The sequence below is a fragment of the Panicum virgatum genome, chromosome 7N (genome assembly GCF_016808335.1).
Source record: "Panicum virgatum strain AP13 chromosome 7N, P.virgatum_v5, whole genome shotgun sequence".
Taxonomy (NCBI): domain Eukaryota; kingdom Viridiplantae; phylum Streptophyta; class Magnoliopsida; order Poales; family Poaceae; genus Panicum; species Panicum virgatum.
The window spans coordinates 16768359-16781328 of record NC_053151.1 but is presented as its reverse complement, the minus strand read 5'-3'; the positions used below and the strand labels follow the sequence as shown (position 1 = coordinate 16781328).

The window sequence follows — 12970 nt, the reverse complement described above, 5'->3', positions numbered from 1 at the left end:
TCCCGTCTAAGATTCCCATGTTTGATGCGATGCGGGTAACCAAAGAAGTGCATTCAATAGGACCTGTCATCAGAAAATTTGTGAGCCATTGCTTAACCATTGCTTGTGCGGGGGAGATTCGGATCTTGTTGACCATGGCGTATAATATCATCAACTCATCGTTGTGCACTGGTCGTGGATCATCTCTTGGAAAGAGAGTGATAGCCACCCACTTGTGCATCAAACGAAGAGTCGGGTTTTGAATGTCATTGCACCTAGGTGCAAACTTTCCATGAACAACTTGACCCGAAATCAAACCCCAAAACTCATGTCGATCAAAACCGCAGCAAGCTTTTGCAAGGGAAACTGGCAAGCACACGCTAAAACCAAGGAGGTGACTGAAATTTCTCCAATTAAAATAGCGTTCAACTCCAAAAAGTTGGAAAGAAACACCATCGTCCACCTCCCGAAGAGTGCAAAGAAACTGGATGGTGAGGAGACGAGAACCATTCTCCTCAATGGGCACAAAACCATCCCATCCAAGCACATGCCAAACATGAGCGAAGTCAACGTCCATACCTGTTTTTTCGAGAAGGTCCGGATCGAAGGCTCTGGTATGACCAAAGCTTCGATTCTTGATCATGATGTAGGCTTGACGCTCGCGGTCGTCTTGCAAGTCGAGGTACAGTGCATCATCTTCATCTATTTTTCATGTCCTCGGCTTGCGGTTCTTTAGCTTGCTCCTCTATTTGTTCCTCTTGTTCGTCTTGCTCATAGTCCATCGTGGTCGGCGCTGGTGTAGGTTCGGGGGAATGACGAGAGCTCGACCCACCCCATGAACGAGATGAGCTTGACCCTGTCATCTTCTTGATAGCTCCGGAAAGTTTCCGACCTACACCCTTCATGCTTGCAAAAAGAACGAACAAGAACGAACGAGAACAACTCGATTCGGGTTACTTAGTGAAATGAAAATGAAACTCTTACCCGAAAGTTGTTCCTCCAATTATGTGATCAATCTTGCAGCAAAGAATTGAGAGAGCGTGTGTTCTTGCAATCAAACTTGAGCCAAAATCCAAAGGAAACCCAAGCAAGAATGTGTGAGAGGGAGTGAGAGTGGAGAGAGTGAGCATGAGAGCTCATCACCCCTCTCTCGGCCTCTATTTGAAGGAAACTGGGCGAGTGCACCCGAGGAGGAGCCAGGCACAACGGTCAGGAAGCCGTTGGAGAAGGTGGGGCCCAGGAGCCATTGGCCCTGGGTCGGCCGACCTGTGGGGTCGGCCGGCCCCAGGGTGGGCCCCCTGGTGCCCCCCTTTGGCTAGGTGATTCCTCAACGGTCATAAACATTGAAAATATGTTGCACGGCCAAAAGTTTGCTCGAAAATATGTCCAAATTATTTTTCCCAAAGAATTTTAAAACTCATAAAATATTTTTGGTCTTTTTGTAAAAAGGGAAAAGTGCTAGAAAAATTCCAGCATGCAGAAAACAATTTTGAAAATTTCAAACATGTAGTGGAGAAAAACAAATAAGGTGCCAAGAAAAGGTTGAAAAGTGGAAAACAAATATGAGATAAATACCAATTTACCTTTGGCAAGGGCACGTCATTTAAAGTCCGACGTGCACGACTCCTCTTTGATTATGATTGAGCACCCGTCCTGGGAGGAGCAGTGACGGATTGCTGTGCTTTCTCCGCTTTTTTCTCTCTTGATGAGGAGGGTTGATCTTGTGGAGTAGTCTGGACTGGTATTACCACCTCTTCATGCTTACCCTCCTTTATTACTTCTTTCACGAGGCTGACCGTGTTGTCCTTTTTTCGTGGTGTTACCATGGCTTCTTGCATGCCTCGTGAATTTGGCCCAAACTTGATTTTGATCATAGAGCATTGCTCAACCTTGGGCTGAAATGGGAACCTTTCTTCCTTGTCATTGATATTGAAGCGGATTTCTCCGGCTCCAACATTGATTTGTGCCCCTGCAGTGCTTAGGAATGATCTTCCTAGAATAAGTGGTGTATCCTTGGAAATGTCCATGTCCAGCACCACAAAATCGACAGGTATGAAGTAGTCCCTAACTTTTACCGGTACGTCTTCTGCAATCCCCTCTGGATACCGTACCGAGGAGTCTGCCAGCTGGAGATGCATTGGGGTTGGTGTGAGCTGTGTGAAGTTTAGCTTGTCGTAGACGGCTTTTGGCATCACGCTGACACTTGCTCCTAAGTCACACAAGGCACGGCCAAAGTGTTGTGCCCCAATTGAACACGTGATTGTGGGGTACCCTGGATCTTTCTTCTTCTCCGAGGGTTGGTTGAGTATAGCTGCGCCACACTCTTCTGTGGGCTTGACAACTTCTGTGGTGGGCAGCAGCCGTTTGTTGTTGATGATGTCCTTGATATATCGGGCGTAAACTGTATCTTCTGGATCATCTCAACAAAACGAGTAAACTGATCATCCACGGTTGCCTTCTTATTACGGGTGGGGAACGGCAGGAAACTGGTTTCAATATAATCCTGTGGAGCCGTTCCCTTTTCTGGTTCCCTGGTTTCTTCTTGATCTGTTGGTTGTTCTTCTTCCTGGGTTGCCGGTGCTTTTCCTGCATGGTTAGGGTGTGGTGGATCACGAGTGGACTTACCACCCCTCGTGGTCACCGCTTTAACATTCTCAGAGACAGGAACAGAAGCAGCTATTTGAGCAAGAAGAGATTCAACCTTTTTATTGAAACTTGACTGGTTTTTAAGAGTTGAAGACAAAGTTTCAAGCTTGACATTTAAACTTTCCAGGGATTTGTCATTGGCCAAGAGTTTTTTATTTATACTTTCGTTGATTTTAACTTGGCCAAGAACAAGTTCTCTCAAGGGAGATTGGTTTGAATTGAAATTCAATTTATAAGAAGGATTGTAGTTATTACCTCCCTGAAAAGGTGGACGTGGCTAGTTCCACCCCTAGCCTCCTTGTTGTGGACGGTACCCGTTGTTGTTGTTGTTGAGGTAGGCGCAGTCTTCACGGGTTTCGGGGCAGTCGTTCCCCGAGTGTCCATCATTACCACAGACTTCGCACGTGAAGTGCGAACCCATGGCGTAAACGGGAGCATGGATCGGTTGTTTGCACCCTTCCTCCATCTTCTTGATTAGGAGGTCCAGCTTCGCGGCAATCATATCCGTCTCTTAGACGGTATGCATGCCTTTGGTGCGGGGTTGGAGTCGTTCATCGCTCCACCCCTGATTGGAGACCATCTTCTCGACCAATGCTTTGGATTTGCCTATGGTCAGGTCGAGGAAGGCTCCTCCAGCAGCGGCATCAATATTGGCTCAAGATGTCATTGTGAGCCCGTTGTAGAAGCTTTGCAGGACGAGCCACTCGTCCATGCCGTGATGAGGATAGGCCAGGATGTATTCCTGCAGCCTCTCCCAAGCTTCTGGGATGGATTCCATCCCCGTCTGCTGGAAACTTAAAATTCTCCCGCGCAGGGCATTTGTTTTGCCCAGCGGGAAGAATTTTGCGTGGAACGCCTTGGAGCATTTGGCCCAGGTGTCGATGTCCTTTTCTTGCGCTAGAGGTTTTGCCTGATCTCGCCAAGGGCTCAAGAACACGGAAAGATTTAGAGTGGTTCGGGCCGCCGGAGCGTAATACCTTACGTCCACTGTGTGATGTATTGCTAGACTCCTTGAGAGATCGAGGAGGAAGGAAGTCTGGAGAGTGCCCAGAGAGTCTCCAGCGCCTTTTGCTCTGGGCATGCTCTCCCTTTTATATTCCAAGAGAGAGGCACTTACAAGGTTGCTGGGTCCCGACAGGTGGCCCCAGTGGCGAGATGGAACAGTGTTCCACCTCGTTCCTATTCACTACAGTCGACGGAGATCTTATCCTAGATCTTTGTCTTGTCTGCGTGGGCGTTCAGACCGGCATCGATCCCCTGCCCGTTGCGCCCCGTCTTGTCGGAACGGCGCCTGTGAGATAGGTTGTGGAGTAGGTGCACAGTCTAACACGTAGACTGCGTGCTGACGGCGTAGGCATCATGATGGAGAGACGAGCTGTCGCCTCTGGTTATCGTGGAGGAGTGGGCGGCGCCTGTGACTGCACTGTAATACCTCGGTAAATCGCGATCTACAGTGCGGCTTGTCACGCCTCTGCGACGGCTGCAGAGCACGCCTCCACTACCGCATTAAATGCGGGTGGGTAAGGGAGCTTCCAGCGGAAGGCTCATCCCCCGGCCCATGTCTGTGGGACACGTGGCGGCTCTGGACCCCTCCCGAACGGAGTGCTGAGCCGTGGCTTGTGGGGGTCCGGATAGACACGTGGGGGTCCCGGACCCGGCTGGGGGTCCGGGGGAGCACGTGGAGGTCCCGGACCCGGCTGGGGGTCCGGATCCACGGCTTGAAGGCCCCGAGCAACTCCACCTCTAGGACACGTGGCATCACCGGACCCAACCCCGCGCGGTGGAGTGGATCCGAGGCCGTTGGTCCGGTGAGATGGAGGCAAACCACAAGGGCCTGGCTACTCAGGTCCTTGGGGCGTAGTTAAGGATAACTACGCATGTATTACCCTTGACACATTAGGAGTGGGTACCCAGTCTGGGTACGCCGACAGTTCGATTATATTAGTGGCGCAGTTAACAAGGTAGGTCCGTGCTACTAAACTGAAAGGGAAGTTGAGGTGTACAAGCCTTCTTTCCAAAAAAAAGAAGAAAATGAGGTAGAAGTTCATATTAGGTCAGTGCTGGTGCTATACTTAAGCTAGCAGATTAGTCTATCTGCTGGTAATTAGCCAGCAGTTTTGGTCCTCGTATGTGTTAAAATCCACTCAGGGTTGAATAACATTTGAAATCCAGAACCAATCGTTAGTTTCTTTGCAAGTATTGAAGTAGTTAGTTTAAATGGTCAGAGTAGTAGCCAATTAAACTTCAGAAGCCTGGAAAGGAGTGGCTAGAGTAACCAATGCGGGTTCTCGTCCAGAAAACGAATAACCAATATGGGTATTTGAGAGTGTGACATGTAAGAAGAAAAAAAATAGACTCCATTATTACCATTATATATTGGAAGAAAATAATCTGTAATTTACTGATCACAAAAGGTTCTAGGAAGAGATCCTACCAGATTTGTTTCTGGTGTGAGCGGTTTTCCTCCTCCCCTTCTTCAAACCGGATGATGATGCCTGAATTGCTGGGCATCATCACCGCGTTAGCACTGGGCTCGTCTTGGCCCAGGCAGCTTGCGCCCGTGGGCTTGTTTCGTGTAAGCTGGACCGGGGCGAGGCCTGCCATGCCCGTGACACCGCGCGCGCAGGCTAAGGCGGCGGCGGCGGTGGCCGGTTCGGCGGGGCCGATTGCCTGGCGGCGCGATCCGCGGCCGCGCACGCCGACGGACGACCCGCCGAGGACCGCGCGCGCGCCCCGTCGTTCCGGCCGCCGGCCGCTGGCAGTGGCACCGCGCGCGCGTCGCCGCTGCCCCCTCTCTGCGCTGTCTGTCGGCGCGCGCAGCAGCACGTACGCGCACCTCGAGCCGTGACGCGCTGGCGTGGGCCGGCGGCGAGTCCCGAGGCGGCGCGGCGCGCGCGCGTGCAAAGGCGCGCCGGGGCCTGGGTGGGAGCAGGCAGGATCAGAGGATGGCCAGCGCCGATCCATATCATCCATTGGGCAGGTACACGGCACTGCAGTGTGGATCGAGCGAGCCAGAGGCGTCGGCGTCGGCGTCGGCGTCGGCCTTGCCGTGCAGCCGCACTGCGCACGCTTACCAACTTGCGGCGGCAGATCAGACGGGGACGGCAACTTGCCGTGGCCAGAGAGCTAGGGAACGGACTTGCCGTGGTCCAACGTCCAAGACGGCGGGCACGATGCCCGCCAGTGCAAGGCGGTGAAGAACTCAAGATAAGGTTGTTGTTTTTTCTGTTCAAAAGTGTGGGTGGGTACTAGCTAGCGCAGCGTATCTTTTGCCGGTCCGTGCGCGCTTATCCGGTTATCCCTGACAGCCTGACGGGCGTCACGTGGACGCGCACCGTGGCCGGACGACTGACTCATGCGCGCTGCCGGCCGCGGCAGCCGGCCCGAACGCACGCCTTCGCTCTCCGTCGCGTCGCCGCCCCCTCTAGGCCGGCCGGGGTTTCCTTGGAACCGAAGGGATGCTCGCTCGCATCGCATGTGTGCTCATCGATCGCAGGTGACGCCCGCCACCGACCTCGGGAGCTAGCCACCCGGCGCGACACGTGATGGCCCGCCCCGGCGCGATCAAGCTCCGCCGGCGCCCCGCCCGGCGCGCCATGCTCCCCACGCACGACGGCACGGCATGGCGCGCGCGCAACCTTTCGCAGTTGGCCTGGAAGGCTGCCCTGGCACCTTGCTTGCTTGCTCCTAGTGCTAGAGGCGGTCTAGAGCTAGTAGTAGTAGCACCAGTGGTTTTCCCCCAGACCGAAACACGATTAGCAGCAGATGGCAGTTGGTTTGGGCGCCTCGGGATCCGCGCGGATGCATGGTTAGCGGTTGCTGAGCGCGCGCCCTGCTGCTTGGCTGGGTCCCCCCGGACCGGACAAGGCCGGTAATCAGCGGTCAACACACGATTCTCCCACCGCCATCAGATTACTCTCTCTCTCTCTCTTCGTTCTCTCTCTGTGCCTGCCCGTGTCCTGTGTGCCTGGCTGCAGCGCAGGGCAGCGCCGGCGGGCGATGGATGTTGATCGGACGGACCTGGCAGGTCCTGCTTCGGGGCACCGCACCGCCGAACCGGTGCGCTACTGCGTGGGCTTCTAAGCCCTTCCCCGCCCGCGGCCGGCGAGGCTGGCAGGCTGCTCGGGCGCTCCCAACCCCGGCCGGCCACCCGGCGCGTCCCAGGGCGCGGCACGTCGCCCCCGCCGCCGCTGGCATGCGGGCTGGGGGCTCCGGCTCCTCCACATCCCAAAGCGACCCACTCGCCGGCTCCGTCCCCCGTCTCGCCTTCCTCCTCCAGCCCACGGGTGCAGGTGCGAAGGCCACGTCACCGGGACAAAGGCACTTGGGCGGGACGGAGCACCCACTGACCCGCGGACCCCGCTGCTCCAGGGTGGCGCGCGCGGACGGGCGCGATGGGCTCCTGCCCGCCTGCCCCCATCGAACGCTCTGCGCGGGTCGGCTGGGCGTGGGGGGCTCGAGGCGCCTCGCCACGCGGCACAGGACACCAATTCTTTTAATTGGTGAAGTCTGTTTGACCTTAGATAAGCTTCCATCCAGCACCACCAATTTAAGTTCATCCGACAAATAAATAAATTATCAATTTAAATTTATCCGATAGATAAATAAAGACATACACATAAACAACTAATCTATCAATACAGAAATCTTAAAATTATTTTCTGCGGTGAGATGCCTGAAGCTAAAGAGACGAAAAACATCAGTACACCTCGGTAGCGGTGGATCTGTGTAGGACCCACTATCCTGCTGAGTCTGAGCTGCGACCAAATTCACCATCAGTTGGATATTTGCAGACGCTGATGAAGAAGCAGACGCTTGAGATGAAGCAGCAGCTGATGCACCAAGCCATACAAAATAAAGGGTTGCGTCTCTAATGAAGAATACAAAGTCTTCCTCTCTACCGCCAAAAACACACCCTCTATCATTAGAGATATTATGACCAGTGTTGAGAGAACCATAATTAAGCTGGTAATAGTTGAACTGATGTTCTCTCAGAAGATGTGACCTCAGTGATATCAAAGCAAATCCATTATTACATATTGGACACGTAAGTCTTTTGTACGGGCACGTCCTCTGATGTTGACTATACAGTGGTGCAGGTATATCTTGGGCACATCCCTCAAAAGTGCAAACAAACGTACCAGTTGAAATGATATAATCGAGATTTTGTGCTCGAAAAATATCATGATTGAAGGAATTCTCGTGAATTTGTGCGCATGACTCACAAAATAGACGTTGACATCTTTCATCCGTAGAAACCATTTTGTCGCACTGATAAAAATAAAAATGAAAAAGAAAATGATGTTAATAGAAAGATAGAACTAGAATGCAAAGAAAAAAATGATTGACGAAGTAAAAAGAAATTATAACTGTAAAAGCCCCATCAGATAGGGCTACTCCACAATAACCGCAGTTGAAATAAAGTTTCGCTACAGCGTCACCTCTAGCGCGACCTCCAAACATGACTGCGTGGTGTGGCCTGCAAAATATGATCCGACCCAATTGATTATATGTAAATTATAGATGCACACAGAGAAAGACGTTAACATCATTAAAAATTTAGATTTTGCGTAAACCAAAACAGGAGAGAGAGGGGATTAGCTCCTTCCATCGATGAACACGAGAGATGGAAGAAGGGAGAAAGACACTAAAGAGAAGAGGAAAACGAACCTGTTGGAGTGGAGAGGAGCGAGAGACTAGCAAGCGACTGGTGAGTGAGCGAGGGGGAGATGGCCGGGTGAGTAGTTGGTGAGCGAGCGAGGGGCGACGGCCAGGTGAGAACACCGAGCAAGAGCGAAAGGAGCGAGCGGAGTGAAAAAAGTGTTCTAATGCAGTGCAGGTTTATAGCAGACGAGGCGTGTCAAGGCAAGCAGTGCAGGTTCAAGAGCGAGCAGTGCAGGTTTATCGGCAACGTCCTCCGTACCAATCTCATCGACACAAAAGCTTGCATGTAGTCGTCGTTTCAGACGAACAGAGACGTCGACGACCGCCATGAAAAGAAGAGAGAGAGAGAGAGCGCGCGCCGTGACCGGGCGTGACGGTCACAGGAGAACAGCAGGCTGCCATGGCCGGCCGTGGTGCTGCCGAGACATGCAAATGTCATCACGTGAACCGGTGGGGATCCCATCCATCATCCATGGAGACTGGAGAGGGGAGGGAGGTCAGGACTCAGGAGCCATGGAGAGAGGAGCAGCTAGGGAGCCGGCCCTGCTGCTGCTGGATGCATGCGGACTCCGAGGTGAAAAAGGAGACTGGCTTTTGTCTTCTTCTCCAACTCTCAGAACGACCATGGCAGCTGCATGCTACAGAGAGAGGCACCGGCACAGACCCAGAGGGAGTTCACGTGTGACCACCACCCCTCTCTCTCTACATCTCGAGAGAGATGGTCAAAAGAATCTCTGGTCAAGTTTAATCTTTTCACTGCTGTTGCATTTTCTTTACCACTAAATAGTGCTGAGTCTTTTCTTTCTTCCCTTTCGTGGTTTGCCTTAGCACAGTTTTGTTTTTTTTTTCAAATTCTTCTATCTACTAATTTTTTGATTTGTGGTTTCAGGATGTTCTGATGGAACCATTTCATCCTTAATTTTGGCCTATGCCACAAATATACCGAATATATTGGTGATGAATCTTTTATGATGACTACTGGTAACATTTATAGCTTCTAATATAAAATGAACTTTAAGTGCAATTTGTTGCATCTGAGCCAACCACTAGTTTCTTGTATCATCAATTTAGTAATAACACTACTACAAAACAGGCCTTTGTTCCTGGCCATTTGTCCCGGCAGCCTTTGGGCCCGGGACAATAGGTGGCTTTTGTCCCGGGTCCAACGGCTAGCCGGGCCAGCGGGGGGACGGGGGCCTTTTGTCCCGGTTTGAGACACCAACCGGGACAAAATGAGAGCCTTTTGTCCCGGTTGGTGGTTCCAACCGGGACAAAAGGCCCGCGTAGCCTTTTGTCCCGGTTGGAACCACCAACCGGGACAAAAGTCCCCCCTTTTGTCCCGGTTGGTGCCTCCAACCGGGACAAAAGGCCTTGCGCCCCTTATCCCCTTCCCTCTTCCCCCGCCCGAGCCATTCAGCTCACTTGTTTTCTTGCTGTTCTTGGCTCGGGATAGAGGAGTTCTTGCTCATTTCTTCACCACATTTGTGAAGATCTTTGATTCCCCATCCATCCATCTGCTCTAAAGGTTTGGGGCTTGTTTTTCTCTTCTTCCTTGGCTTGTATAGCTCATTTCATACTTTAGAAATAGAGAAAATGTGTAGCTAGCTCATTTCTTGGACATTTAGCTAGCTAGATTGCGTATGTAGGTGTAATTTTCTTTTAGATTTAGATGAGTATATGGATAGTAGAAATTTTTAGAATGAGTGTAGATACTTCGTGTGATGTACTTGTATATATGACCATATTGTGGATAGTTGATTTTTTTATTCATGAATGAATTAATGAAATGAGTATATTATAGAATTTTTTGTATTATGAATGGATTATTTTGACACTCTAGTGATGTATTTAATCAGGCTCACATTGAAACCATCTAGAAGCTAAAAAAATCTTTTTTTCGAAACAAGTATACGTCGTTAATCTCCATCCAACGGTGATGGCACTACCTTTCAGGGATACACGATGCGCTATAAGGACGTCGCAAATCGGTTGGTCGCATCACCAGCACTTCCGATTGATAAGAAGACAGCATTTGATGCAGTCAGCATGCCCATTGTTGTACTGAGAGCATATCAACGAGCATGCTGCCTGTGCCAAGTGCTGTGCCTATTAATCGTAAATGTTGGTGCTGCGACTAGCCGATTGGTGACATCCTTGTACCGCACCGTGTCCCCCCGAAAGGCAGTGTCATCACCGCAGGGTTGAGGTTACTGACATATACATTTTCAGAAATAAAGGTTTATTTTTCTTCTAGAGGGTTTCTGGATATTGAAAAGAGTGTACTCCTGGAACTGAAGGGTGTCAAAGTAATTAGAAGTTATAGAGATTTCTTTCAATTAATTAGAGATTTCTTGAGGATTAATGATACATTTCGTCTTTTTTATATAATTTCATTGTTATTTGCAAGAGTTATTAATCTGATCATTGTAATTGTAATAGTAAATAATTTTTGCATTGTAATGGTAAGAATTTATAATTATGTGGAAAATAAAGGTATTTTTCAGTAAAATATGGCTTCAGCAGCTGGAGAGAGTGGCGCCGGTGGGGGTGATCGTTGTCCTTCTGGAGAGAAGGGCACAACTCGAGTAGGTCGTCGGTCCAAAAAACCTAGTGCTTTTCATACGATAGCCCAAGATAAAAAGAGTACCAACCAAAACAGCGGTGTTCGTATGGATGCCACAGACAATAATGGAAAAAAAGACACATATTACGGCTACATTGAAGAGATATGGGAGCTGGATTACGGTCCCAATTTCAAGGTGCCTCTATTTCGTTGCCAATGGGTTAAGCTATCTGGAGGAGGGGTAATAAAAGATGAGTATGGGATGACAATAGTTGATCTTAACAATCTTGGGTATAGAGACGAGCCATTTGTCCTAGCCCAGGATGTCGCTCAGGTTTTCTACATTAAGAACATGTCCAGCAAGCCAAAGAAGGGGATCAACAAGCAAAAGGATGAGCCTAAGCGACACATAGTTCTATCAGGAAAGAGAAACATCGTTAGAGTGGAGGACAAGACAGACTTTTCAGAAGAATATAATAATTTTGTTGCCATTCCACCTTTCGAAGTAAATGCTGATCCATGCATCCTGCTAGCCAATGATGATGCTCCATACTTGCGCCGTGATCATAATCAAGGGACATTTGTGAAGAGAAAGGCTGTTACCGCTAATCCTTCATGTACTTGAATCATTTTATATTATTGTATAAAAACATAATCGCAATTCGAATACTTTTATTATATATGTGCTGTACAATTATACTTTATGTGTTATTTATATTATTTTATATATTTTTCACTTAATTACTAGACTCAATTATAATTTTCATTCAATAATGGATTACTCAACTAATTTTATTTATTTCATGAAATTACATTCACATTAACACACTATACTCTCTCACTAACACACACAATCTCACTAACACACACTATCTCTCAAACTCACACACTACTCATTAATATCATGAAATTGCTTAATTTTATCTAAAATTCACTTTTTAAACGTTAATATCGTGATAGAATCCACTTTCTATCGAAAAGCAACAGTTTGAAAAAAAATTTCACCTAATATATTTTTGCATGGTCAAAATAACAAATATGATTTCAAAAAAGTTAGATATTTCATTGACCCAATCACTTGAATGAAAATTAATTATTTTTGTTGCGTGTATCAAGTTTATATAGAGATAAGAAATTTTGTTCCATAATTTTTGGAATCATAATTTTATTAACTGAATTAACAAATGAAAGCCAATTTTAAAAGAGAAGTAAAAAGAAACAAAAACAAACATAACATTAGGCGGGAACGAGGGAAAACGGGCCCCTTTTGTCCCGGGTGGTAGATCCACCCGGGACTAAAGGTGGGCCGCGGGCTGGGAATTTTCCCGGCCCGCCCAAAAACCCCTTTTGTCCCGGGTGAAGCCACGACCCGGGACAAAAGGTCCTTTTGTCCCGGGTGGTGGCTTCACCCGGGACAAAAGGGGGGGCCTTTTGTCCCGGGTGAAGCCACCACCCGGGACAAAAGGACCTTTTGTCCCGGGTCGTGGCTTCACCCGGGACAAAAGGCCCCCCCCATATATTTCCTTCCTCCTTCGCCCTTCTCCTAACACTTGGTTTCTCATCTGCGCCCGTCCTGCTCCCCCCACCGCGCGAGCCGAGCACCGCCGCCATCGACGTCGCCGCCGCCCAGAGCCCCGACCTCACGCCGCCGCCCAGAGCCACCGCCGCCGCCGTCCTGCTCCCCCCACCGCGCGAGCCGAGCATCGCCGCCATCGACGTCGCCGCCGCCCAGAGCCCCGACCTCACGCCGCCGCCCAGAGCCACCGCCGCCGCCGTAACGCCCTCGCCACCATCCCCTGCTCGCCGTCGACCCGCCGCTACAGGCCATCCCAACCCACGCCGCGTACCCAAAGGTAGAGCTCGATCTCGTCCCCTCCAACACAGAGCACTAACAGAATCACCATGCTTGTCTGCTGCTCTCAAATGTATGTAGGTGCATTGATGCTTGGTCATCAAATAGGAAATGAGGCTTCACAAAACTATTATAGTGTTCACCCTGAATCTGACTTAAATCATCTGTCACAAATAGGAAATGGAAGGAAATAAGCTCACGGATCGACACAAACGCACCGTGTAAATCATCTGTCAAACTTACAGTACCACAACAATGACTAACAT

The 12970-nt window shown here is 49.8% G+C and overlaps 1 long non-coding RNA gene and 1 other non-coding gene across 2 annotated transcripts; one reads left to right on the top strand and one right to left on the bottom strand.

Annotated features, from left to right (window-relative positions):
* Positions 1-3335: 3335 nt before the first annotated feature.
* On the top strand, positions 3336-3439 carry LOC120684136. The gene has a single exon (XR_005679118.1). It is a non-coding gene; the product is annotated as a small nucleolar RNA R71 (small nucleolar RNA).
* A 3783-nt stretch (positions 3440-7222) lies between these two features.
* LOC120684036 lies at positions 7223-8610 on the bottom strand. The gene is made up of 3 exons (XR_005679040.1): positions 8296-8610; positions 7996-8104; positions 7223-7896 (listed from the first exon to the last, which is right to left on the bottom strand). It is a non-coding gene; the product is annotated as an uncharacterized LOC120684036 (long non-coding RNA).
* Between the last annotated feature and the right edge of the window lie 4360 nt (positions 8611-12970).